The sequence below is a fragment of the Onychomys torridus genome, chromosome X (assembly GCF_903995425.1).
Source record: "Onychomys torridus chromosome X, mOncTor1.1, whole genome shotgun sequence".
Taxonomy (NCBI): Eukaryota; Metazoa; Chordata; class Mammalia; order Rodentia; family Cricetidae; genus Onychomys; species Onychomys torridus.
Genome location: NC_050466.1, coordinates 24,462,029 through 24,489,792, shown reverse-complemented (window position 1 = coordinate 24,489,792; position 27,764 = coordinate 24,462,029). Strand labels below are relative to the sequence as shown.

The following is a 27,764-nucleotide window of genomic DNA, read 5'->3' as shown; positions in this document are numbered from 1 at the left end:
ATTTGTCTTGGGGTTCTGCCCTAATTAGAATAGCTACCTTTTGTTCTTGTTCTTCTTTTGTTATTTTGTTTTGAATTTAGAATGGCTTTAACTTCAACATGGAATAAATCTGATGCTGTCATAACTTTCCAGTTGGCATTGGTCCTTTTCTCAAGATGCCACCATTGGCCTTACAATCACATTTATTCATGTCACCAATTACAAATAACTCATTAAAAAGGAAAAAGAAAAGCTAAAGGCAGGCTATCATTAAATGGGGATTTTTATTTTTGCAATCAGGAAGGGGGCATTGATAATTGTTTACTTTTTCCTTATTGTATTCATTGCTTTTGTTCCCTTGAAAAATGATATGAAAACAACATTTATAAATGATTTGCATGACTCAGGTTGAACCTTGTTGTAGGTCCTTGCTTCAAACAAATTTTTAAAAAATATGAGGTGGTTGAAATATAAAGACATAGAATAGTAATGATAACATATACAATATTAAAATTTACTGTTATTGTTGGATCAAAATTTCTAAATCCCCAAACATATCATCATATGCTTATTTCATTTCAGACTCAGACCTATTACCCATATTTCATTATTTCTTTTATTATATTATAATTATAATATAATTACATTGTAGCTAGAGTTTTCTCTCCAGGTTCTGCCAAGCCTTGGCAGTCCAACAGCTCACTTATAAAATAATCACACAGAGACTTATATTACTTATAAACCGTATGGCCATGGCAGGCTTCTTGCTAACTGTTCTTATATCTTAAATTAACGCATTTCTATTAATTTATACATTGCCACATGGCTTGTGGCTTACTGGTACCTTACATCTTCCTTGGAATGGGGCAGCTGGCAGTGTCTCTCTCCCTCAGCCTTCCACTTCCCCCCTTTTCTCTTCTCTGCTTGTCCTGCCTATACTTCCTGCCTGGCTACTGGCCAATCAGTGTTTTATTTATTAACCAATCAGAGCAACACATTTGACATACAGAACATCTCACAGTCTTACATCATTTTCTCCTGCCTCCTTTGTAAGAAGAAGGGTTAAACAACAATTTGTAAGCCCATTTTGTAGTAGAATGTCATCTACTCCTGTCTTCTCTCTTAGACCATGTTTTTATGTGTTGTGAAACTGAACAGCTCTACTTAGAGTTCTATATTTCTTACTCTGAATCCTACTATTTCCAACAAGGAGTTTTTTGAGACCCCATTTATAACCTATAGTAAGTTTTTTGAGATCTCGTTTATAACCTATAGTAAGATTCCACTAGTGTAGAAACTGTAAGCTTCAACTGACCAGGGCTGGCCTGTATTTAATATTTTCTTAGAGAAAACTTGAAAGTGTAAATGCTTTTCTTTTCCCGAAGGCATGTTAATTTAAAGAAAAAAATTCAACTCATTTAACTTGGTGTTTACATGCAAATGGAGCTATTTATTTCCCACTGATATCATCCATTCATGAAAGCATGCCTAGCAGGATATCTATCCCATTAACTCATTAACTTGAATTTATATATTCTGTATTTGAAACATAAAATGCTTAAAATATTTTTGATTTATACGTTTCAACAGCTGAGATTCCATGCCATCTTATCTCTGTGGTTCAATTAGTCTCGGTGACATTTTATTTTCTTTCTGCCTTCCTATACTTCCTATTTTTTTTTCAATTATTGATGACAATATGGAAACAATATTATGAAACACTTCAGGATGATTTAAGCCTCACTACTATGAATGAGAGATACAAGCTTAGATAAGGGAAATTATTAATTTGAGTGAGTTATCCAACCACAAAGATTGAAATCAAAGATGCTTACAATTCTATCCATCACATGTAAACTGGATAACTTAGTGGTACTTAGTAGTTCTACTTGCATTTCCAGAATTTTGCCTAAACAGATTGATTTCTTTCATTTCGTCAATAGACCAAGTCTTTATAAAATATGTTTTACCATTTTATCAACCCTTTTTTGTTGCTCTAAATTTAATTTAAATATGTAACTTATTATAACTTCTAAGAATTATACTAAAACTCAACCTCATTACTGGAATATTTGAATGAGGGAGGGAAAATAGCAAGTAACAAAAATGGATATGTTTTTCTAGGGTTTTACAGAACTACCAGAATATTATTATATTTTTGAGTCCTGCCCACTTGCCCTAAGACAATGCTTTAACATCTATCAATACTTAATTTTCTATTAAAAAATGAATATTCATTATTTAGCTTAACCCTGGGACCTGAGTAACAGTTTGATATCAAACTTCTTTCATTATAACCTTCTCACACTCCCATTTCAACTATTTGTCATAGACTAAGGCCAGAATCCTAGATTTTCACACCTCACAAAAGTTGTTATCAAGCATTAGACTACTTAGAAAGGGGGCCTGCTTTATTCACTGTTATAGCTCCAATAATGAGCCACAGCATCTAGAGCATAATTACAGAGGAGATAAATAAGAATTATGTCATGTTCTGGAGCTGGGGAATTTAAAGTAAGAGATAATATATTTTTCATGGATTATCTATTATCTTGTGATTCTCTTTGAAGAATGGAAATGCTTCATTGAATCGGGCCTATCCAACAAGCAACTTTGCTCCTGACAAATGATCATCTCATCATTTCTTAAAACTACATGACAATACTACTTTGTATTAGTCAATGCCCTCTAAGAACAGGGATTATATAATGAATATCCATATATTAAACAGGGGATTTATTAGAATGGTGAAGAGGCTGCTATCTGGTTAAGCCAAAAATTACTGTTTCATGACTAAAAGGCCAAGAGTCTGGTAGTTGTTGAATCCTTGAGACTGTATGTCTCAGCAGTCTCAACCTGATGCTGGAATCCTGGAGAACTCTTAGAGAGCTGCTGGTCTTAAGTCTATGTTAGAATCCTGAAGAACTGATACCAAGGAAGGGATGCCTCAGCAACAAGATAGATGAACTTACCAGTGAAAATGAGAGCAAGCTGACCAAAATCAAAAGCTTCCTTTCCATGTCATTGTATGTGCCCTGCCACTAGAAGACATGACTCATATTTAAGGTTTATCTTCCCAACTCAAATGACCCAAGCAAGAAAGTCCCTCACAAGTGTGCCCAGCTGTTGGGTTATAGTTGATTCTGGATGTTATCAAGTTGAAAACTATGATTAAACATCTAAGACCACACCTTGCCAACTTGAATACAAGCACATCTTAAATCATGCTTGATTTACAAATGGAAATAAAACCCAGCCACAGTTATCATTTCTGCAACTGGTCACATGGCATTAGCTAGTCTTTATAACTATTTTCTTTTTCTACCCATTGTGTATTTCTCCCACTCATAGCAACCACCTCAGCTAGTCCTAGTTTGTTTCCAGGAGGAGTGAACCTATACTTTTATTGCTGAAGGTCTGTGCCCTTTGTCATCCTGCCTGAAACAAATGATTGTAATTTCACATTATCGTTAATCATGGATGTGGTAGCAACAAGAGATGCCAAAATGGGTCTCCTGCACCCCAAGCATTATCTTTCTTATCTCTATTATGAAGAAGTGAATTAATTTCCCCCTAGAAGTCTGAACCAATCACCCTGTTTTAATACTGTTATTCCTATTTTAGCCAGTTGACTTATGGACATCAGAAGTCCAAAGGGGCCAGTTAGAAATCTGACCTCCTAGCTCAATGGAATGTTGTTTATCTACTGGCAGGAGCACTGCCCCATCTGGAACCAACAATTTCTATGCCAGCAGAACTTGAAGCTTATAGGAACAGGAAGCAAAAATTTTCCTACTGGGTCACTAGGGGTGATAGTGAGTAGAACCTTTCCCACTTAAACTACTTCATTTCTGGACCTGTAGATTCCTGCTATGGGAGAAACATTACCCTATATTCAGGTTAATGCTACCTAATTGTAACTATGTCTTCAAATGCCATTCTACCTTTCTGTGAAGTCAACTGTTTTAGAATGGTGGGCAACATAATATGACAGTGAATTCCTTGTGAGTAGACCAATTACACCCTTCTCTGCCTATGAATTGAGTTTCTTTGTCAGGGGCAATTCTGTGTAGAACGCCATAAGAGTAGATAAGGCACTCTGTGGGTCATGTATGTTAGGTTTGTCAAAAGCATCATGTGTAAGAAAGGCAAATCCATAAAGAAAGTATAAATTCCAGTAAATTCAATGAACTGTCGTTTCCACATATGAAGTCGGCCAATGTAGTCAACCTGCCACCTGGAAGCTGGCTGGTCACCCCTGGGAATGGTATCATATAAGAAGGTCAGTGTTAGTCTCTGGCCTCTGATGCTGGTAGATCTGGCACACAGCAGAAGCTGTAGCCAGTTCACGTTGGTGAATGTGAAGTCTATTTGTTGAGCCCATGCACAACCTCTATCTCTACAACTCTGTTCATGGGTTTATTGGCAATAACAGGGAATGTTGTTGATAGATGCTGACTCTCCACAGAATAGGTCATCCTATCCTGTTGTTTATTGACCTCTACTGAAGTCACAGTTTAATGAGCACTTACATAGTATGCAAGTCTCTTCACATACTTTGAGCATTTGGAACGATCTATTCAAATATTTATTCCCCAATTTTTTTCTCACAAATTTTCCAATCATATTCTTTCCAAATGCCTGACCATCCAGCACATGAATCAACAAACAACTGAACATATGGCCATTTCTCCATCTAAGAAAGATGTACAACCTTGTATACTGCCCAAAGTTCTACCCACTATGAAGATTTAACTTCACCAGTATCTTTCAGGATTGTCTCAGACAGGAGTTATGATGACACAGCTGTCCACTTCTGGGTAGTGATTGTGCAGCATGCAGAAACAGAACCATCAGTAAAAAGGCACTGATCATCTCTTCTTCAGTCAATTGCTAATAAGGCATACTACATGAGGCTATAGGTGCATGGTTGAAAGAAGAAATGATTTTTAAGAAGTAGAAACCATAGACATTAAGGCAACTTCATTCTGTAACTTGGTTGTATCCTCAGGACCTGCTCAGGCCTGACCACATATATATCACTTCCATTTGATAATAGATTGCTGCTGTGCACATCCCAATTTATTGCATGGAGGGATCAGACAATTTCCAGATTATTATAGGCAGCTCAAGTTGACTGACAATTTGGTGGCCCATTGTCAGATGTTTGTTTTCCACTAAGGCTCAATAGTAGACCAAGAGTTGTCTCTTAAAATGAGAATATTTGTCTGCAAATGATGATAGAGCTTTACTCCAAAATTTCTAGGGTTTCCTTTGTGATTTGTCTATATGGGAGTGCCAATGGCTCCAGGCAACATCCTTATCTGCCACTAACGCCTCAAGTACCATCAGGTCTTTTGGATTACATCATCTAAGTGGTAGAACAGCCTACACAACAATTTGAGCCTGCTGAAGGGTATTTTCCTATTCCAGTCCCCATTCAAAGCTAGCAGTTTTCTGTAGCTGGAATGTTTCTCAGTCCTGCCTGGCCCTGTGGTCCTGCAGATCCTTACAAAATAATTAATCAGAGGCTTATATGAATTACAAACTGTATGACCTATAGCTTCAGCTTCTTGCTATCTAGCTCTTTAATCTTAACCCATTCCTATTAATCTGTATTTTGCCACATGGCTGTGGTATTACCAGTCTGCTGGCATCTTGTTGCTCCTTTGGCAGTAGCTTGGCACCTCTCTTCCTCTTTGTCTCTTTGCTGTCTCACTGCTTGGATTTCCTGCCTGCCTCTAAGCTGCCTTGCCATAGGCTAAAGCAGCTTATTAACCAATGGGAATAGCATATATTCACAGCATACAGAAAGACATTCTTTAGCAATAATCTGATAGATTATTGATGTATGAGATGAGATAACATACTCTAGTAAGGAATGCGCTGCCTCTACAGTCCAAACAAGGCTTCTTAGTGGTGGGAAGTTTCAAGAACAACAAATTATACTTTACTTTAGAAGGAGTATCTGTGCCCCACACCAGTGGACTCCTACAAATTTCACTGAGGCAAAAGGCCCTTGAATTTTGTTTGGATTTATTTCCCATCCTCAGATTCCCATATGTGTTACCAACAAATTCAACGTGTTTTCTATCTCCTTCTTACTTGGTCTAATCAGAATAATGTTATCAGCATTGTGTATCAGTGTGATATTTTGCAGAAGAGACAGATGATCCAGATCCTTTCAAACTAAGTTATGACACAGAGATGGAAAGTTAATATACCCTTGAGGTAAACTTGTAAAAGGATACTGCTGGCCTTGCCAACTGAAAGCAAATTGCTTCTTGTGATCCGTATGGACAGGTATCAAGAAAAAGGCATTTGCTAGAGCAGTAGCTGTATACCATGTACCAGGAGATGTGTTAATCTGCTCAAGTAAGGATATCACATCTGGTACATCAGCTGCCATTGGTGTCACTACTTGATTAATTTTGCAATAGTCAACTGCCATTCTCCATGATCCATCTGTCTTCTGTGCAATCAAAATAGGAGTGTTAAAAGTAGATGTGGTACAAACCACCACCTCTGCATCTCTCAAGTCCTTGATGGTGGCAGTAGTTTCTGTAATTCTTCTTGGGATATGATATTGTCTTTGGATCATTATTTTCCCCAGTAGAGGCAACTCCAGTGACTTCCATTGGCTTTTCCAATCACAGTAGCTCTCACAAAACCAATATGGGAATTCTGTCAACTTCTATGTACATATATCCCAATTATGCATTCAGGTATTAGGGAAATAATCACAGAATGAGTTTGGGGACATATTGGGACTACTATGAATAAGAATTCACCTAAAACTTTGTTAGTAATCTGACCTCCATAGGCCCCTACTTTAACAGAAGGTCCACATTGCATATGCTCCAAGAATCAGTATCCTATAGACTCTTGAAATTCTGATTTCCTTCCCCAAATATACAGTTTCCCTGGAAAAAGGACATGTGCTACTCTGTGGAAGTATTGGAGGAAGCTAACAGTAAAAGTCATAATTATTTTATCAAGGCCCTACCTCAGGGAACCCTGACCATATTTTCATTCAAATAGTTCAAGGTTTGCAAATATGTTCAAGAATAGAAATTGCTTCAGGGCCAAGATTCCCACTTGCCACTGTCTAATATACACTTTCTTGGATTTGTTCAATAATTTTCCTGCTTATACAGATCAAGCAAAACATAGTAGGCTTCTTAATTATTACATAGTTAAAAGATAAACACAATCCATTAGTCAGTGCCAAAATTCCATATAAGACCTGCCACCCTAAAATATCACTTTGCCTATGCTGCCTATTATGTATGGGCTAGGCTACTATTAACATTGTTTCATCTATACTTCCCATTGACGTACCAATGCTTACCTTTGTCTTTGGTGATTCAGCATTACCACTTGGCTCCTTCTACTCCAGGGCCCAATCACAACCCATTAAACTTAATTTATCCAATTGAGTCACAGGATTTAGAACCCTAAGGTCTGGTACAAGAAAGGTACAACCACGGAGTTCTTCAAATGCACTGTTACCTTTCCCATCATTTTGAATGTTATAATATGAGTGAATGGTACTTTTGGAGAATCAGGTTTTGCACAGTGTACCCACTCTAGCTTTGTGGGTTCCATGAATTTTAAAAACCTTTTGTCAACACAGCAAAGAGATACCAAACATTTTCATCTTCTTTTCAATAGACCATCTTGTGACAAATTTTGGCTATGCAAGCTTCTGTACTAAACCTAGAATCTCCACTCAGTGGGCCCATATCAGAAAACTCAGTCTGATCCAGTTTTATATTCCTTCTACCATTATTGCATGCCCTTAAAATCCACTCCCACATATATTCCTCAGACTTCTGCTTGAATGAATTAGCAAACTCATTAAGTTCTTTAGTGGTGTAGTGCACATCCTCATGGACTCTACTTCTTATCTCTCTAAAAGCAGGTTTAGCTTTGAGTCTGGTTAGAGTTCTAAAAGCACTATAAGTGGGCACAGAGTAACATCACTATTGTTTTATCTGACATCTCCTTCAGGCAAAATCACTACTAGTCTAGCAGACAATGAAGGATTAATTCCTCAGGCAAAGGTGGAGAGGTCAACACTGCAGTAGATAGGAGTAAAGAAACAGCCTGTGCTAAGGGTGAAAAGACTATTTCCTCAGGTGAGCTAAATCCTTCAGAATCTGAAGGTTCAAAAGCCTCAGCCTCAGTGGAATCCTCCTACACATCTCCATCACCAGTTACAGGATTCTTACCAATACAATCAGTGTACTTATTTAATCACTTACACGCTCTGAGGCTGGGATTTGACTTTTCACTGAAATACAAATAATCTTATACTGAGAGTGTGGGTTTGATTTCCCATAACATGAAATCTATGGCTACTGAGGAGAATATTCTCTTCCATGGCACACTTACAAACTCTTAGACTCTTTGTATGCATCTGGAGTCAGGCACTTAATTGTATCACTGAGTTCATCCTTTCCTTTTGTCACTGTATCCTGGGGTATAAGTTGGTTAGTTTTATCCATTTTTTTTTTATTTTTAAGGAGTTCATTCTTATCCTTCACTAATTTATCCAGAGATGCTAGAAGTAACCAGGCAGAATCATTATTTTACTTATTTTTCCACAAATTGTCAAAAGTTTTGTGTATAGAGTCATTAAATTCTCTGTTCCTTATTATATGTAAATCAGAATAGTCAAATGAATCTATCCTAATAAGTTCTTTAAATAGTTTATACCATATATATTTAATGCTCTCCATACTACTAAGAGAGGCCTCAGTAATTATAGGTAAAAGCAAATTAGAAAGCCAGCTCCAGATATTTAAAAAAGAGGTAGGTTGATCTTTATAAATTCCAGGCCAGCCTGATTTAACAAGGTGAGTTCCAGGTCAACTAAGACTACATAGTAAAACCTTGTCTCAAAATTAACAAAGAAACAAAAACAAAACAAAACCTCAACCAAACAACAACAGCAACAAAAATCGTTACATTTTTTTTTTTCTCTAGAACCCATCCTGGTATCACAATCTATATTAGTCAGGGTTCTATAAAGGTACAGACGACCTGATTGAATGAGTATCCATATATTAAAAAGTGATTTATTAGAATTGTGTACAGGCTGTTGTCTGTCTAGTCCAATAGCTGCTGTCTCTGAACTGAAATACCAAGCCTGCTTGTCTCAGCAGTCCTTATCTGGTGCCAGAGTCCCAGAGGATTCTTAGAGAACTTGTGGTCTTCAGTCTACAATGGATCCCAAAGAAGTGGGTTCTAACACCAGTGAAGGAATCCCTCAGCGACAGGATAGATGAACTTGCCAGTGAGACTGAAGGCAAGCAGGCAAAAAGCAAAAGCTTCCTTCCTCCATATCTTTTTATGTAGGCTGCCACCAGAAAATATGACCCAAATTTAGAGTGGGTCTTTAATGACCCAGTCAAGGAAGTTTCTCACAGGTGTACTCAGCTGCTTAGGTTACCCACCAGAATACTTAACTGTCAATCTCAAAGATTGGGGTAGTTCTCAGTAGTTAATTCTGACTAAACACTGACTTGAAGAGAGAAACCTTGATCAGCAACTAATTTGGAATAATCAGTTTCAAAAATGTGGTTTTTCTATGTGTCTTTGATGAAAAAAAAAATGGACTATGTGAAAATAAAACTGTTTGTTAAAAGACCAAATAGAAAGAAATAGGAAGAAACTGCATTTGCTAATTTTAATAAAGCATGAATTATAAGAAATTTTATTTAGATATAGGTATTATGATAATGATAACTCAATTCAAAGGATGTTCATTGAAAACTGCTTGTTTCCCAGCTTTGTATTAAGTATTAGAGATGCTTGAAAAATGAACATTATATATAATCACCGACCTCAAGGCATTTCTAGACCGGTGGGAAATGTTAATGCCAAATTAATTAAGAAGATTTATTATAAGTGACAAAAACAATTTGAGCTACATTAAGCAAAAACTAAATATATTAAATGATCATAGTGATTCCTCATGGGATTCAGAGCAATAAAAACGGCAAGACCACAAGAAGTGACCACATAGAAAGAATTGTTCAGACATTTCCTTTTAATGTGTAGATCCACTTTGTTTAGGAGCTTTACAGACAAGGGTAAATCTGACACAATTCCATCAGAGCTAAGAAATCCATTACTGCTCCCTGTTGCTTCTCTACTTCATAACCAGAACTCTGAAAACACAGCTCATACTACCAATAAATACCATACTAACATAGTCTTGCATATGCCATGTTCAGACCCTAAATTGTTTCCCAAGAACATCTGGAGTTGTGAGACATAGTGCCTGTATGAACACCTGGAGGTTTTTGAATGACATGTAGTACTTATCCTCAAATGAGGAGTTACCCTTCTGATATTTGACCATGAGGGGCCATTCATGCACATTTACTGGAAGGGGTTTGTTTCTTTTACATTTCTTTCCTGTGCTTTCTATGTTTTCCCCTGGTGATATAAGTTATACAGGACACTTCTATAGCAGTGAAAACAGTTCCTTAGGAACCATCTAAAAGTCAAAGGAAGTATGTGAAACAATGCAATGATTTGGTAATAGCTTTGGCACCAACCCTGCCATATAAGTGGCACTCTAATGGCTCTGTTGGAACCATTATGCATGTATCAGGCAGTGCAGTTGACTTTTGTAACAGCTCTTTTGGAGAATTACATGGTCAGAGGAAGTACATAAGTCATTTGGATTACTTTATGTGTGAGCCACACATTTCTGTGATGACCGTGATACTTTTAAAATTGAAAACCAGTCTAATGATATTGAACTTGAAGCTATTGTCAAGGTAAATAGAAAAAAGTATTTTTGAGTAGATAACCATTTATTAATATGTTTTAGTGATAAATTACATTTAGCTGATAGTTTAAAGTTGATATAGTAAAAAAAGGTTTAAGTAAAAACATGGCCATTCTCCTCATCTTCAACTCTCAGCTGCCACTCCCAGGTAATGGTCATTTCTACATTGTCAGTGCATGTACAGATGGAATTACATGATACGCAAAGTCTAGTAATATTTTCTAGTTCAGATATTTCGCATATTCCCCTGTGCTGTATAAATCCATCTCATCCTCAATGATAGGCATGAGATCCATTCAGGTATGTGTCACTTTTGCTGTGGGATTCTGTATATTAAATGTGTTGCTCTGATTGATTAATAAATAAAACACTGGCCAGTAGCCAGGCAGGAAGTATAGGCAGGACAAGGAGAGAGGAGAATTCTGGGAAGTGGAAGGCTAAGGCAGAGAGACACTGCCAGCCACTGCCATGACAAGCCAGATGTATGGTACCGGTAAGCCACAAGCCATGTGGCAATGTAAAGACTAATAGATAAGGGTTAATTTAAGATATAAGAACTAGATAACACTGCTGTGGCCATACAGTTTGTAAGCAATATAAGTTTCTGTGTGTTTACTTAGTTAGGTCTAAGTGGCGTGGGACTGGCAGGTGAGAGAGATGTGTCCTGACTATGGGCCAGGCAAGACTGGAGAAAACTCCAGCTACACAATTTTTTATTTAGCTATTCTCTCTCTCTATATATATATATATATATATATAAATCAAGGTGTCCATCAATTTGTTCTTTAAAAAATGTGCTGTTACTGATCTCTTACACTCAAATCTTTTTCCATATATATTGGCTAATTATTACAAGTGGAAATGATGAGCTGGAGTAATAGTCATTTAATGTTTCCTTTAGCTATCACCAAAATTTTCCCCTAGAAAACAACTGTCAGTTTATATTTCTGCTAATGCTTTATGAAGACTATTTTCTCATACCATCATCAAGGCTGAATGATGAAAATATGTCTAATACATGTTTTACCAAAATATAATGATGTCCTTATGCAATTATCTATATTTATGAGTTAGCTTAGGAATCTTTGTATATCTTAATAGACCATTTGCATCTCTTATTCTCTCAATTTTTTGATAGCATTCTCTGTTAATTTTTCTACTTAAAATTAGTAAGGGAAATTCTTTATTATTATTAAGATATTTTTTATTCATTTTACATACCATATCATACATAGATCCCCTCCCTCCTTTTACCCCCACAGCATTCCCCCCCATCCCAGCCCCCATTCCCACCTATCCAAGGCAAAGCCTCATGTGGGGAATCAGCAGAACCTGATACGCTCAGTGGAGGCAAGCCCCTCCTCTTGGACCAAGGCTGTGTAAGTTGTCCCACCCCAGGCATTGGGCTCCACAAAGCCCACTCATGCCCTATGGATGGATCCTGATCCCACTGCCAGGGGGCCTCTTGAGGAGATTAAGCTACATAACTGCCTCACCTATGTAGAGGACCTACTCCAGGACCATGGAGCTTCTAGAGCTATTGGTCCACAGTTCATGAGTTCCCAGTAGTTTTGTTTGGTTGTCTCTATACATTTCCCCATCATTTTCTTAATGATACTTGTTCATAGAATCCCTCTTCTCTCTCTTCAACTGGACTCCTAGAGCTTAGCCAGGTGCTTGGCTGTGGATCTCTGCATCAAGTAGGCTATATCCCAGAGATGCAAGGATGCTTCCACATACAAAAATCTGTCAATGTAATACACCATATAAAGAAACTAAAAGAAAAAAATATGATCATCTCATTAGATAATGAAAAAGCCTTTAACAAAATCCAACACCCCTTCATGATAAAAGTCTTGGAGAGATCAGGAATACAAGGAACATTCCTAAACATAATAAAGGAAATTTACAGCAAGTCAACAGCCAACATCAAGTTAAATGCAGAGAAACTCAGAGATTCTACTAAAATCAGGAACAAAACAAGGCTGTTCACTCTCCCCATATTTATTCAATATAGTACTTTAAGTTCTATATTGGTAGAGCAATAAGACAACAAAAGAAATCAAAGGGACACAAATTAGAGAGGAAGAAGTCAAACTTTCCCTATTTGCAGATGATATGAGAGTGTACATAAGTGATGCCAAAAACTCTACCAGGGAACTCCTACAGCTGATAAACAACTTCAGTAAAGTGTCAGGATACAAGATTAACTCAAAAAAAAAAAAAAAAAAAGAATCAGTGTCCCTGCTATATACAAATGATAAACAGGCTAAGAAAGAAATGAAAAAAACATCACCCCTTACAAATAATAGAAAAAAACTTGGGGTAACACTAACTAAGCAAGTGAAAGACCTGTATGATAAGAATTTTAAGTCTCTGAAGAAAGATACTGAAGAAGATACCAGAAAATGGAAAGTTCTCCCATGCTCATGGATAGATAGGATTAACATAGTAAAAATGGCAATCTTAACAAAAACAATCTACAGATTCAATGCAATACCATCAAAATTCCAACACAATTCTTCACAGATCTGGAAAGAACAATACTTAATTTCATATGAAAAAAACAACAACAAAAAAAAACCCCAGGGTAATTAAAACAATTCTGTACTGTAAAGCCACCTCTAGAGGCACCACAATCCCTGACCTCAAACTCTACTATAGAGCAATAGTAATAAAAACAGCTTGGTACTGGCATAAAAACCAACATGTGGACCAATGGAATCAAATTGAAGATCCTGACATTAATCCACACACGTATGAACACCTGACTTTTGACAAAGAAGCCAATACTGTACCATGGAAAAAAGAAAGCATCTTCAACAAATGATGCCGGCATAACTGGATGTCAACATGTAGAAGATTGCAAATAGATCCATATCTGTCACCATTCACAAAATTGAAGTCCAAGTGGATCAAAGACCTCAACATAAATCCAGTTACACTGAACTTGATAGAAAAGAAAATAGGAAGTAGTCTTGAATACATTGGCACAGGAAAAATTCTTGTAACAAAGTAGAAAAATACAGATAAAGATGTAGACCAGGGGCTGGAGAGATGGCTCAGAAGTTTAGAGCACTGACTGCTCTTCCAGAGGTACTGAGTTCAATTCCCAGCAACCACATGGTGTCTCACAACCATCTGTAATAAGATCTGGTGCCTTCTTCTGGCCTGCAGTCATACATGCTGTATACATAATAAATAAATAAAATCTTAAAAACAAAAGATGTAGACCAAAAGAAAGAAAATAATAATTTTTATTAAGAATTTTTTTATTCATTTTTCATACCAATCACAGATCTCCCTCTTCCCCCCTCCTCCCCCTCCAGCCTCCCGCACCCAACCCAACCCTGAATTCCCTCCCACAAGGAGGTAAGGCCTCCCATGGGGAATCAGCAGAGCCTGGTACTTTCAGAAGAGGCAGGTCCAAGCCCCTCCCTGCTGCCATAAGGCTGTGAGAGGTATCCCGACATAGGAAATGGACTTCAAATAACCAGCTCATGCATCAAGGATGGCTCCTGATCCTACTGTCAGGGGACCACTTAAACACATCAAGCTACACAACTGTCTCACTTATGCAGAGAGGCCTAGAGAGATGGGTTGGAGAGATGGCTCCACCATTAAAGGCTAGGCTCACAATCAAAAATACTAATGTTTTCTAATCATGAAAATTATTTACCTTCATTCATGAGATAAATTTGTGTTGAAAATACAATGTGAACTTCTGGCAACTGAGTAAAGGTGGGAGTATGAGGGGTAGTCCTCCCCAGGGAAGAGCACACTTATTAGTTGTCCATTGTCAAGTGGACTCAACAGGTTATGTTTAGAAACATACATATATATATACAAATACATATATGCATGCAATAACAATTAGTGAAAAAATAAATGGGTCAGGAATTTGGAGGAGAGTAGGGAAGAAAAGGAAGGGGAAAATATTGTAATTAAATCATAATATCAAAAATAATCAAAAATGCTATGTGAAATTATTGCCTAGAGTATTAGGAGTAAAAAACATTTGATAGCATATATGTCTTGAAAAATGAATATCAAATATTGATCATAGGATTATAACCAAATACAGTCTTTATGAAAGAAAATTTGACAATATCTCACAAAAAACGAATCTATATCTTCACTGACTTAGTAATTTCAGCTCATGAAATTTAGCTATTGAGTGATCATACAGTGATATGTATTAGGATGTTTCAACAACTAAAGCATTGTTGGAATAGTGAGAAAGCAGGGATACCAATCAAAATATTTATCAACAAGAAGCTACTTGTATGGTGTATAGACTATTCATGCTCTGGAATACTCTTCAGCCTTAGAAAGAATGAGACACATAGTAAGAGAAATGGGGGGGTCTCAGAAGGATTTGGACAGAGATATTCAACTATTTTCAGAGTGCGTACCTATTTATAATTATTAAACATTTTCAGCTACCCTATGTGATCAACCAGTGATTATAACATTACTCTTTGTAATCTTTTATGTTTATATATCAGGAATAATTTAGCTCCTTTGACTCAAGCAAAATGGGATAGCTTTGTATGTGTTAATATAGAACAATCTTTACAATACATCATTAAACAAAACCGCAATCTTTGAAACATGGTGTATTTTAATGTATTTTTGTCTGTAATTCCAGGTAAGGAATATATATTTAATGTAACTTAGTTCAATATGAATTTAAAGATAAAATTTAGGAACAATTTTTTTTATAAAAGTACCTACCTTTACTATGATCAGAATACTCTTGACATATTTTATTCTGTTCTTTTCTATTTATTTGTACTGTTCATTGTGCTCTAGTAGATTCATTTCCAACTTCACTAATAGATCACAATCTACAATTTAAAAATCACAATATTCAGTAAGGGATATTTTATATGTGACTTTATTGGAAATATACAAATATATGTCTGTATATGCATAGATTGCTTTGGAACTATTAAGAGTAAATGAATAACAATTATTATTACATTTGTGGACAGCTACTTATTTGAGTAGAAGGTAGATTCTGGAGACAGTTGGTTTTCCTATGAACTTTATTCACTTTAAAATTCCTAGCATATGCTGATAAATTTTATTTTACAATACTTTAACTGAATGAAATTAATATGATACCACCGAGGAAATAATACAATTTATCTGTTCTCTTGAATGCTTTAAAACAGAGGATTTTTGAATGTCTTAAAATAAAGTACATAAATAAATACTCTGGAGGGAAAAGCTGTAAATATTCCCTCCTGGACAGTTCCCAGTTTTATCTCTTGATTTTTCTGTTTTTATTAATTAATTAATTTTTTCCAGCCTGATCAGTTTCCCCTCCATCTTCTCCCCCTAGTCCCTTCCCCAACATCACCTCTTCTCCCCTATCTACTCCTCTTCAGAAAAGAGCAGGCCTCCCATAGATATCAACCAGCTATGTTCTCTCAAGTTGCAGTGAGACAAGGCAACCAAGTAGGAGGAAAGGGTCCCAAAAACAGGTTATCAGAGTCAGACAGCCCTTGCTCCTACTCTCATAGTATGGATCTCAAGCAGAACCAGTCATTGGTTGGCCACTCCCATAATTTTTGCACCACCTTTACCCCTGCATAACTTGTAGGCAGGGCAAATTGTAGGTCAAACATTATATGACTGGTTGGAGTGCCAATCCCTCCAATGGAAGTCTTGCCTGGTTAGAGAAGATGGCCTATTCGGGCTTGATTTCCCACATTGATTAGGAATGATTTATTGATTGATCTTAGCTAGGGTCACCCTCACAGATACCTGGGAATTTCCATTGCAATAGGGTTCTAGCTCATCCCAGTTGTCTCTCCCTGTACACTCTCCCTCTATCCTCCCCTCCACCTGACCCCTCCTGTTCACATACCCACTCTCACCCCCATCCAGACCTCTCTCTGCCACCCCACTCCTGTCCACCTGTGATTTCTATTCTATTTCCCCTTTCTTCTTGAGCCCTCCTTGTTATCTAGCTTCTCTGAGTCTGTGGATTGTAGTGTGGTTATCCTTTGATTTACATCTAATATCTACTTTAAGTGAGTACATACTGTGTTTGTCTTTTTGAATCTAGGTTACCTCACTCAGGATGATCTTTTCTAGTTCCATCCATTTGCTGTCAAATTTCATGTCATTGTTTTTAACAGTTGAGTACTGCTCCATTGTGTAAATGTACCACATTTTCTTATCCATTCATCGATTGAGGGGCATCTAGATTGTTTCAAGTCTGGCTATTACAAATAAAGTTGCTATGAATATACCTGAGCAAGTGTCCTTGTGATATGGTGGAGCATCCTTTGAGTATATGCCCAGTAGTGGTATAGCTGGATCTTGAGGTAGGTCAATTCCTAGTTTTCTGAGAAGCCACCATATTGATTTCCTTAGTGGCTGTACAAGTTTGCACTCTCACCAACAGTGGAGGAGTGTTTACCTTGCTCCACATCCTTGCCAACAAGAGTCATCACTTGTGTTTTTTATCTTAGCCATTCTGACAGGTGTAAGATGGTATCTTAGTATAGCAGGAATCTTAAAAGATCTTATTAATAAAAACAAACCTGGAGCTGGGTATTGGGGTGAATGCTGGAAGATCAGAGAAGCAGAGCAAGCCACAGCTTCCTCACATCGCCAATTCCTCAGCTGATCTTGTTTCCTGAGACTGAAAGCTTCTCTGTCCTCATCCAGAATGAATCTCAGTTGAACTGCTACTCTCAGCCTGAAAGCTTAACCAGCTCTAGTTCTTGGTTTTCACGCCTTATATACCTTTCTGTTTTCTGACATCACTTCCTGGGATTAAAGGCTTTATTCCTGGGATTAAAGGTGTGAGTCACCATGCCTGGCTGTTACCAGTGTGGCTTTGAACTCACAGAGATCCATGCCTCCAGAAAGCTAGGATTAAAGATGTGAGTGCCACCATTTTCTAGCCTCTGTATCTAGTAACTGTTCTGTTTTTTGATCCCAGATAAGTTCATTAGGGTGCACAATATTTTGGGGAACACAATACCACCACATCTTAGAGTCATTTTGATTTGCATTTCCCTGATGGCTGATGATGTTGAACAATTGTCTTAATGTTTCTCGACCATTTGAGATTCTTCTGTTGAGAATTCTCTGTTTAGATCTGCCCCAGACTGCACTCCTTCCTTTGATTTATTTGTTTAACTTTCTCTCTGTCTCTTTATCTGTCTCTTTGTCTCTGTCTCTGTGTGTGTGTGTTTATGTGATACGTGTGTGTATGTTTGAAAATAATGTGCAAACAAATGTATAAAATAATATCTTTATTAATGTTCTGTTCTTTGGTTTACTGTTAAGTCACCACTTATTTTGATTTTGTTCATGAAATTAGAGCCATTCTAATTTGTTTGCTTGAAAAAGCTGTGTCTGAAGATAGATAAGTTTCTACCTCACATAGGAAGCAGGGCATGGGAGCATTGTAATCCAGAGAACAAGCAATTTTATGTTCCTAAATTGTCTGCCAAAATTAGCAGTTACAAAACAAAAAAGACAGTTGTAAATTTCAAAACTTTCATGTAATGTATAACATATCATTTTCCTTTGAGACCTACAACATGTATTTGTCATTTTACAATTTTAGTAATGTATACATAATCATGTTTCCATGAAGAAATACCTATTATGCTAAGTGGCATATTTTAAGTATAATTCCTGTCATTCACACAGTTGATACCTTCAATTTTTGTGTTCTATTTTATGACCACCATCAACCAGAAATTTGTACTTAAATACTTTTCATTTATTTTAATGTTTGTAAATGCAAAACTAGTTTTTCTAAGGCAATTTACCCTCTGTTTTTATTGCTTCTTGGAAATGCTGCATGTGCTGAAATAAATAGTTTCCCTCTATGTTTATGTGGGTTCTGAGTATCAAACTCTGATTGTCTGTCTTGCCTGGTAGAAATCTTCACCACCTGAGCCATCTTTCTGGCCTTCACATGAGCAGAGCTTAAAATTAACAAAGAAGAAATATAAATTGATTTTTCATAAATAAGTACATGTGTTTTTGTGTGATTTATGAAATAAGCAAGTCAATCAAAATTGCCAAACAAGTTGATTCATTTAAGATAATTTCTAAAATGATGAGTTGTCTGACTAAATTGTCTGCTAATCCCAGTGTAAACTATTGAACTTTTTGTTTATGAATATGTAGTCATATTTTACCCAATTGATTGTTTACACTAAGATACAGTTAGAATTGATCATTCCAGTCAATGTTGTCTAGAAATGATCATTTCACGAACAAAATCTAGGATAATACAGACTAAAAATATGTTATCATGAGATTTAATGATGCCAAATCATGTCAGAATTTGAGGAAACTTCCATAAAAGTTGAAAAGTGTGGTAAATAAAAGGCCAACCTTTCATCTTACAGGAATTATAAACACATCAAATTATGACTTTCTTACCCATCTTCCCATAGTTATTTAAAGTCAAAGCAATAATGACACTGAACTATCTCAAGAAGGAAATCTATAAAAACAAGATGAAATAAAACAGCCTCACAGAAGTAAAAGACAAGGCAAAGAAATCGACAACACTAGTGCCCTGGATTAAGTACTTGATATAAGCAATTACTTCCCTCAGAATATACATATAAATTATTTTTAACATTTCACTGTTTTCATTACATTTTTGGTCTATAGGCTACTTCTTGTTCATTTGCATACTTTACATAAGGGACAGAAAGAATTTGGAAAATCATTTCTCTTTTGATTCAGGTATGGCTGTAGTCCTAAGTTTTGACAGTTGTATAACCAACTGAATGTTGTCATCTGTAATCAGCTTCAGCCACAATAAGGTTTATCAAGATGTTTCTACTTTATGCCTCATTCTAGATATACAGTCACAAGTCTGCTAAATTGGGCAGGCATTTGGAACACTTTTTATCAAATAAATATATTTATAAAGAAATTAGCCCAAAGTAAATATCAACAGAAAATATTTTTTTCTGATAACAGTTTCCCTCCAAAGAAGGGATTATTTACTCACAAGTACTAGAAAGAATAATTTGGACATATTTTCTCGGACCTTATTCCTTCTGACTCATGAGACTTAAAATAAAGAAATATCTTGCTTTCCAACAAGTTGAGTTTCAGTTGTTCCAGATTGAATTAGTGTAAATAAAATACAAAGAAGGGTTCTAGCAAATCAATACTGCATTGGTAGTAAACTGGAAAATACTGACAAATTATCCTTTTAGGCCTTAGCGAGGTTTAATCTAAACATCGTTTTCTCCTGACACAATGAGAGAGAAGAGAGTAATTTATTACACAAGCCTGATATGGATGAGAAAAGACTGCTGCTTGTTCTTTACTATTCTGGCTCTTTTCCGTTTTTGTTTCAGTTCAATTTTGGTCTTGCTCCAGAAAATCATCCTCCAATAATGTTTAAGAGTCTTGAATTTTCAATGCTACACCTTAGCATGCTATATATGGCTACTTGCAGCTTGTTTAGGAAGGACATATATTGGAGAGTACCCTGCTGAGATTCAAAGGTCTCTTATATGCATGGAGAACCTTCCTAAGTTAATGCATGCAGGTAATTTCACAGTTTCAGACACTAGGAAAGAGCATTACACACAGGAATATTTTATAAAATCTGGCTTTATTTAACATAAATAATTACCCTGCCCCCAAATTGATAATGGCTAAAACATGAGATTGAGTCTAGTTCTAATTCTATTCAAACTTGATACTTATTTGTAGGAAAGGGAGAATATTTTGAATGAAATGTATTTTCACGCTGTTTCTTTCCTAATTTCTTATCATTGTATTTTCCCACATTCTGCTCTTATTCATTGTTATAGTCATTAAGCACAAATATGTGAAAGATGTAGCAGAAATATTGGGTCAGCTATTTGTTCATTTTGTCTGTTAAATAAAGTAGTTGTGTTCAATGTTGCATCTTCCCACATGGATATGATAAAGTAGCATTTTTAATTAACCAAAGAGGGACATGGATATAAGAAAACCAAGTATTTGCTTCAGGCAGTATTATTTCTCAAGAGAGTGTAATATGAACAATATTTAAATTACTATCTATATTTATCCCTCATATTTTTTAAATCTAAGGTTTCATAATATTACAATTACATCTCAACAGTTATTATTGTAGTAATAAAGATATCAACAAAATCACTTTTGTGTACTTGCAGAATGTATGCATATTTAATAGTCAAAAAAACAGTTCCTATTTATTGCACCTCATACCAAATTGGAGCCTCAATAGGTTTAGTTCCTCATTCAAACTAAGGAAATATTTACATTCCCATGAAACTCTAACTAGAAGGTAAAATTAAGGTAGAATTAGTAAATGTATTTACAGAAAGAGTATTTTTTCAGTTATACACAGTTTATTGTCTCCCAGGGAAAAATAATTTCTTCTAGAAAACAATCTAAAAGTGCAAAATTTATTACAAGTGTACAATTGTTACTATTAAATATAAATGTTTCATCCTTATTCTACTCTGCTCCTAGCACAATTGTACTGTATAAATTAGTGACATGCTGCATATGCCTATGATTTAAGAGAAAAGAATCTTTTGAAGGCTTTGAACAAGAATTTGCTTTATTTCAAATATCATATACAGCACTATTTTCCTTTTTGGGGGGTCTCTTATGATATTAAACACTTGGGGAGAAATGAGAGAGACGGAAGTGAAAATCGCAGAGAGAGACGGAAGTGAAAATCGCACATGCTGAGAAGCCCCTACTTAGAAGCTCGAGTGCTTAGACTTAATGGTGCTTTAAAAATTCAGAATTCTGTTGTCTTACATCTAGATGTAAAGCAAGGGATAACCAGACTGCAACTCATAACTGCAGGGAGGCTACCTAGTAAAGAGGACCCTAAGAAAGACACAGGGAATGACGGAGAAATGGATGAGAACTACATGAGCAACCTGGACATGAGGGGTGGGAGTGGGGTAATAGAGGGCAAGGGTCAGGGGAAAGAGAGCTTAGGGGAGTGGGAGGTCCCAGCTGGATCAGGAACAGAGTGGGAGAACAAGGAAAGAGAGACGGTGATAAATAAAGACCCCATGGGAAAAGGAAGCAGCAGAGAGCTAGAGAGGTCCTCAGAAATCCACAAAGATACCTCCACAATAGACTACTGGCAATGGTTGAGAGAAAGCTCCAGGAGTCCAATTGGGGAGAAAGAGGAGGGATTGTATGAGTGAGAATTGTTGAGACCAACATTGGAAAAAGCACAGGGACAAATAGCCAAACAAATGGAAACACATGAACTATGAACCAAAAGCTGAGGAGCCCCCAACTGGATCAGGCCCTCTGGATAAGTGAGGCAGTTGATTATCTTGAACTGTTTCCTGGAGGAGATGGGAATGGGGGGTAGGCTGGGGGAAAGTGGGGGGGGGTTGGCGGGAGGGAGGAGGACAGGGGAACCCATGGCTGATATGTAAAACTAAATTAATTATAAAATAAAAAAAAGAAGTGAGCAGACACCCTCAGTTCTGCACCGTCCTTGGTAGAAGTCCACATGTCCTGCTTATTGGTAGGATTGGGATCAAGTGGAAATACACAAAAGGCCTGAAGAGACCTGGTGGGATGGGCAGGCAGGGAGCAGAAGGGCAGGGGAGTCAGAAAGGCTGCTCAAAAAAAATTCTGTTGTCATTTTGTCTGTATCTACACAACCAGGTCAGTTAGCCAGAATAATACCAATACTTTCCTCCAGTTGTCCAGATAGTCACTTTTTATTGAATCATTAAGGCACAATCCAGTTCATTAGTTAAGATTAATAAAATGAACTATACTTGGAGAGATACAAAAGTAAGTTAGTGGAGCATGTTAGACAGTGGAAGAGATATAAGAGCAAGCTCTTCTAATGATCTCTAGGATCATCGTTGATTCTAGAAATTGATTCAGTGAGTAAAGTCATTTGAAAAGTTTTCAAGATATAAAGTAGAAAAGGTACATTTAAAAATTAATGTAAAAATATTTATTAGAATTTGTTTCAGACACTGGAATTTATTCAACAAACAAGTCAAGTACCTACCATGGACAAGGGACTGGTGACCTAGAAATAAAGCATTAGGCATATTTCCTTGACTAACTTTGAAGAATTGTGGAGGAGAGTGATTGAACTTTGAGCAACTTGAAGTAAATGAAACTCTCTCTCTCCCTCCCCCACTCGAAAATACATCATTTCAAAAAAACAAGATTCATTCTTAACCATAAAATAATCTAAGTTATTTTGAAGCAATGCCTTTGCCTGTGTCTCCTACATGAATATGTTGTGAAGAACTGATTAAATGAGATATATAAACCTAACTAATCATCTATTTAACTATCTATCCATTTAGCTAGCTAGCTATCATCTATCTTCGCCATTCTGTGTGGATATGGGTCATATGTATGTGTTCTACTGTCTCTCCCTCCCTCTCTCTGTCACTCTCTGTCTCCCTCTTGTACCTGAACACACATCTCATATCAAAAAATCCTTTAAGGTTTTGTTAGTCAGGAAAAATGCTTTGGCCTAGTCTCTACATGTCCCAAGAAGAACCACACTCATTAAAAAAATGACTGGTAATTTCAAAAGAAAATCAATGTAAACTGTACAGAAGTAAAGAAATAGAAAATATGAATGGCATATGAGCAGTCATCAAAGAAATTCTGTCCCAAGGCAATAAATAAAATAGAATAAAACAAGGATGTTTAGTTTTCATAGAAATTATAATTAGAGAGCATAATGGTTTAAAGTAAATGAATAACAACACATGCAAATATCTATAAGACAGGATTCTATTCTTATCCTCTGCAACTGTATTAGGTTACGTGGTAAAATTAGATTTTTTTTTTTTAAAGATAGAGTTAGGACTGATAATCAGTTAGGTTTAAGATGAAAAATGTCCCAAGCAAATTGTATGTGCACTTCCAAAGCATAGAGGAGATGTTAACAAAGAAAAAAGTATGAGAGATTTGAAGAGTGAGAAGTATTCAATATGGAAAAGATTCTGTATTGCTGAGATGGAAGAGGCCATTGCATTTCAAGTACACAGATAACAAAGAAAAAATTCTCAAAATGGTACTGGTTTACTAAATGCAAGACATTGATAATCTTTTCTAGTCTAGTCTTGTCAAGCCAAACCTGTTTTTCTCCCTTCTAATTTATTTTATCCTGTGCTGCCTTAATAGTCTATGCTATTACTTTAAAAATGCCTTATTTGATGCCATGCATTAATTTTATGATGACATATTGGGTTACTTGTGGAAAATTAAAAAACAAAAACAAAACTATGTACACTATATCCCTGTATTTCCTTCATAATGTTTTGAGATGATGAGTAAATAGTTATTCATTAAATGCTGTTGAATAGTGGAAAGGGTCAACGCATCTAGCATCTCTGTTGTGAAACTTCTGACCTTTATATGCTGAAAAGAAATAATAGATCTTGCTCATTATATTATGAACAGCTGGAATAACCCTAGCTCTGTACCTCATCCATTTCTTTGGGAAATTGACTTCAATGTTATAACTTGGAATACTTCATTTGTTCTAGGAAACTGATGTTTTGCCACTTCAGTGTAAGGCATGTTCTGGCATCCTCTCAAATGGACTCAGAGAGTACTCTTATAAGCACTCTTATATTATTTATAGTTAATAAAGTCTCAGGTAATAAAGTTTCTTTGGCATGACAAATAAAAAAGAAGAGAAGTAAAAAGTCCCTGTTAGGTAATATCCTGAAACACCATTTCCCATATTTCCCTACTTACTAAATTACTCTGTAAAAGATGAATGGCATTCAAACTTATGAATGATAGTAAGATGGGTCTACATGATACAATATGATATCATATATGGCAGTAATCTGTTAAGAGAAACCAACAACTCACACTACCTTCTATGCGACTCTTCTTAGTTCCTAAATAGGAAGACATCTCCCCCAGCTCTCTTCCTATGATAACTTCATTGCCTTCTTTGTCCCTTTCTCCTTCCCCATATTCCAAACACACAAAAGGTAGGAAAACTGCTCCAAAATAAACTCCACTCCTAATCACAAATCTTCATTTTACCTTGACTCCATTCATACATTCATTTCCTCATCTCACAGTCTACCTTTCACGTTCTCTTGGCAACTAATCCTACTAATAATAATTCAAAAGGTAAATTTTATAGAATATAGGAATTAGAGGTAAGGATAGAAACTTCAACTCCTTTCTGCCCCAGCCCTCTTCATCTAGCTCCCTAGACTTTCAAAGTACTCAGTTGTGGATAATAAAATTAAGATTGTGACACAGTCCTTTGCAATGAAGGGCTGAGGGAATCCAAAAATAGAAAGAAAATAACGATAATAATGATAGTTAAACACTTCAGCTTGTCACAGTTCCCTACTCTATTTATTCAAACATTTAACATTTTTAAGGCTGTATTCCAAACATGGTTCATCAGAACAACCCCATGAAGCCTTTGATTTTGGTCTTTTTGTGTGAGGAATTGTTATTTCCATTGGAAGAAAACATCACAGAAAGCAGTATTTTTAATTCATGCCACATTACTATCTCAATATATGTATTATTCTCTTCAAATCACAGGTAATTCAAAAATCATATCATAAAAACCATAAAAAGTATCTTTGAAAGTTTAGCATGTCTTTCTGTAGTGATGGCTTACTTTGGTTTCAGTTAGAGCATTATGTCGTAGAAGGAAGGTGAAATGGCTATGATGCTTACCAGAGGCTGGGAAACGGCATAAGGGGAGTAGAACAAGGATAATTTAGGTGTAAAGGCAAAGAATTGGCTAGATGAAAAGAAATTTAATAGTCTATAGCACAGTAGAATTAGTTATGACTGATAACCTGGAATTGTGTACTATGAAACTGCTGGTCAAGAGCACATTGAATGTTCTAAACATAGAGGAATGATAAGTGTTTTGGCTGATAGGTATGGTAATTATCTTGACCTTATCACTATACATTTTATATTTATAAGCTGAAATAATATACTGTATCTCATACATGTGTGATTATTGTGTTGATTACTTTTCAAAACTCATGGGAATAAAATTTTAAGTTATAATTGAAAAATGCTAAGTACAAATGTTTAGATTATAGTTTTCAAATTAAAATACCAAACCTATGAAATAGCAAATACATTTATACCTATTGTGGGCTTTATCAATTTTAATTAATCAAGAACACCTCTGAATACTAATAATGAAAATTATATTAAACATTATAAAATATTGAATTAATGAATTTGTTTTATTTATGAATACTGACTAATATTTACTTTTAAATTTAAAATCTTATTTAAATTTGCCAATATAATAATTTTAGTCCAAGTCCATCTACCCCGAGCATAGTGTAGCTGAAATAATTTTACCCTTCCTTGAGTTGGTTTATTCTATTTGTCCAGAGTTAATATTTTTTATTACTTTGGCAATCATTATTTAAAATTATATTTTTCACTGCTTTTCCTAACAACAACTAATATCATCAATTAAGTTAAATTGAGTCTTCAGACTTGAGTCTCTTTCCCCTCATTGTACTTGTAAAGTGTACTTTCTGTTGTTGCCTTTCAATAGTCTTTTAAAATTTGCATGGTATTTTAATGTTTTGAGATGAGGAGAATGAAACTTCACACACCTGATTTCTCCTTATCCCAACCAGCAGTACAATGATAAATCTGCTTTTCTTATAAGAACAATATCAACCAAAAACAAACTGCCTCCATTTTTATGCAGATGACTCATCTAAACATCCTATACCTTGGTCAGGACAACAATGATCACAGCACTTATTCTACATCCTCACCACTATTTCTACCCTTTTTTTGTTCATTTCTCCTTCGTTTTTTTTCAGACAGGGTTTCTCTGCATAGCTCTGTAGCCCAGGCTGGCCTTGAACTCACAGAGATCCACTGACTCTGCCTCCTGAGTGCTGGGATTAAAGGTGTGTGCCATCACTGCCTGGGCTCCTTTATTCTTACTCTACTTTCACCAAAATATTTATAGAGTCATACCTACCACCTGTCTTTTAGACTTTTTCATGTTTTCTTGCTAATCTTCTTTTACCCATGATTTTGTTGACACTTTGCCAATCAGTTGTGGATTAGTGTCACTTGGTGCTTGCTTTTAGTCTCTCTCCCCTTGCACTGATCATTGCCCCCAAACAAATCACATACTTGATTGGTGCCCATGAAAATTCACAATACCCAATTTTATTCAAATTTTAAGACTGTTTGTTTGTTGCATTTATCCCTGCCTATCTTCATTCTTCCTACTCTGATGGGGTTCTGGCAGAAATATTTATTCTAACCACACCCTCACAGAGAGCAGACAGTATTGTTTCTTATCCCATGTGGAAAATGTGGGTCTTCAAAAATGAAGTTTTCTCAATTTCTGCCATCCTACTGTTAACGTACTTGTAATTTTGTACTTAATTTTACAACAGACTTTACAGTCAAAAGCATCATTATCTCTTTTCAATGGAACCTCTTCCATGCTGGTTCCTCCTCCCTCAAACCTCACATTTTCACTGTTGTTATTTGTCTAGAATTTAGCCTTCCATTGTGTTATAAATACTTCCTCCATTAGTTATCATTTCATTCCCATTCTTCATGAATTGCTCCCTTTCACATCTTTATTGAAATGTGACTTAAATACGCAAGGATTCCTATAACCATACTATTGAATATTACAACCTCATATACTCTAGCTATACAATTACTAGCAGCTCTGCTTTCTTGCTTTCATGTTTCAGTTTGATCCTTGTCACAGTCTAACATTGCTGGCTTATTTTTCATAGTCATTATTTACCTTCCCTGCTAGAATAAAAATTTCATAGGGCAGGGATTTGTTTATGAATTTATATTAACTAGAACCATATTTGACATAATATAAAAGAAATGCATTTACCAAAGAAAATTAATGAATGGACTATAATTTGTATGCTATTTTCTGTTACTTGAATGCAGGTATAAAGAGCATGTACATCATGGCTACATT

At 36.0% G+C, this 27,764-nt stretch overlaps 1 protein-coding gene across 1 annotated transcript in view; it reads left to right on the top strand.

The window, feature by feature from the left end:
- Tenm1 (teneurin transmembrane protein 1) overlaps positions 1 to 27,764 on the top strand; it is an 811,545-nt gene that overhangs the window by 303,833 nt on the left and 479,948 nt on the right. The window lies entirely within an intron of this gene.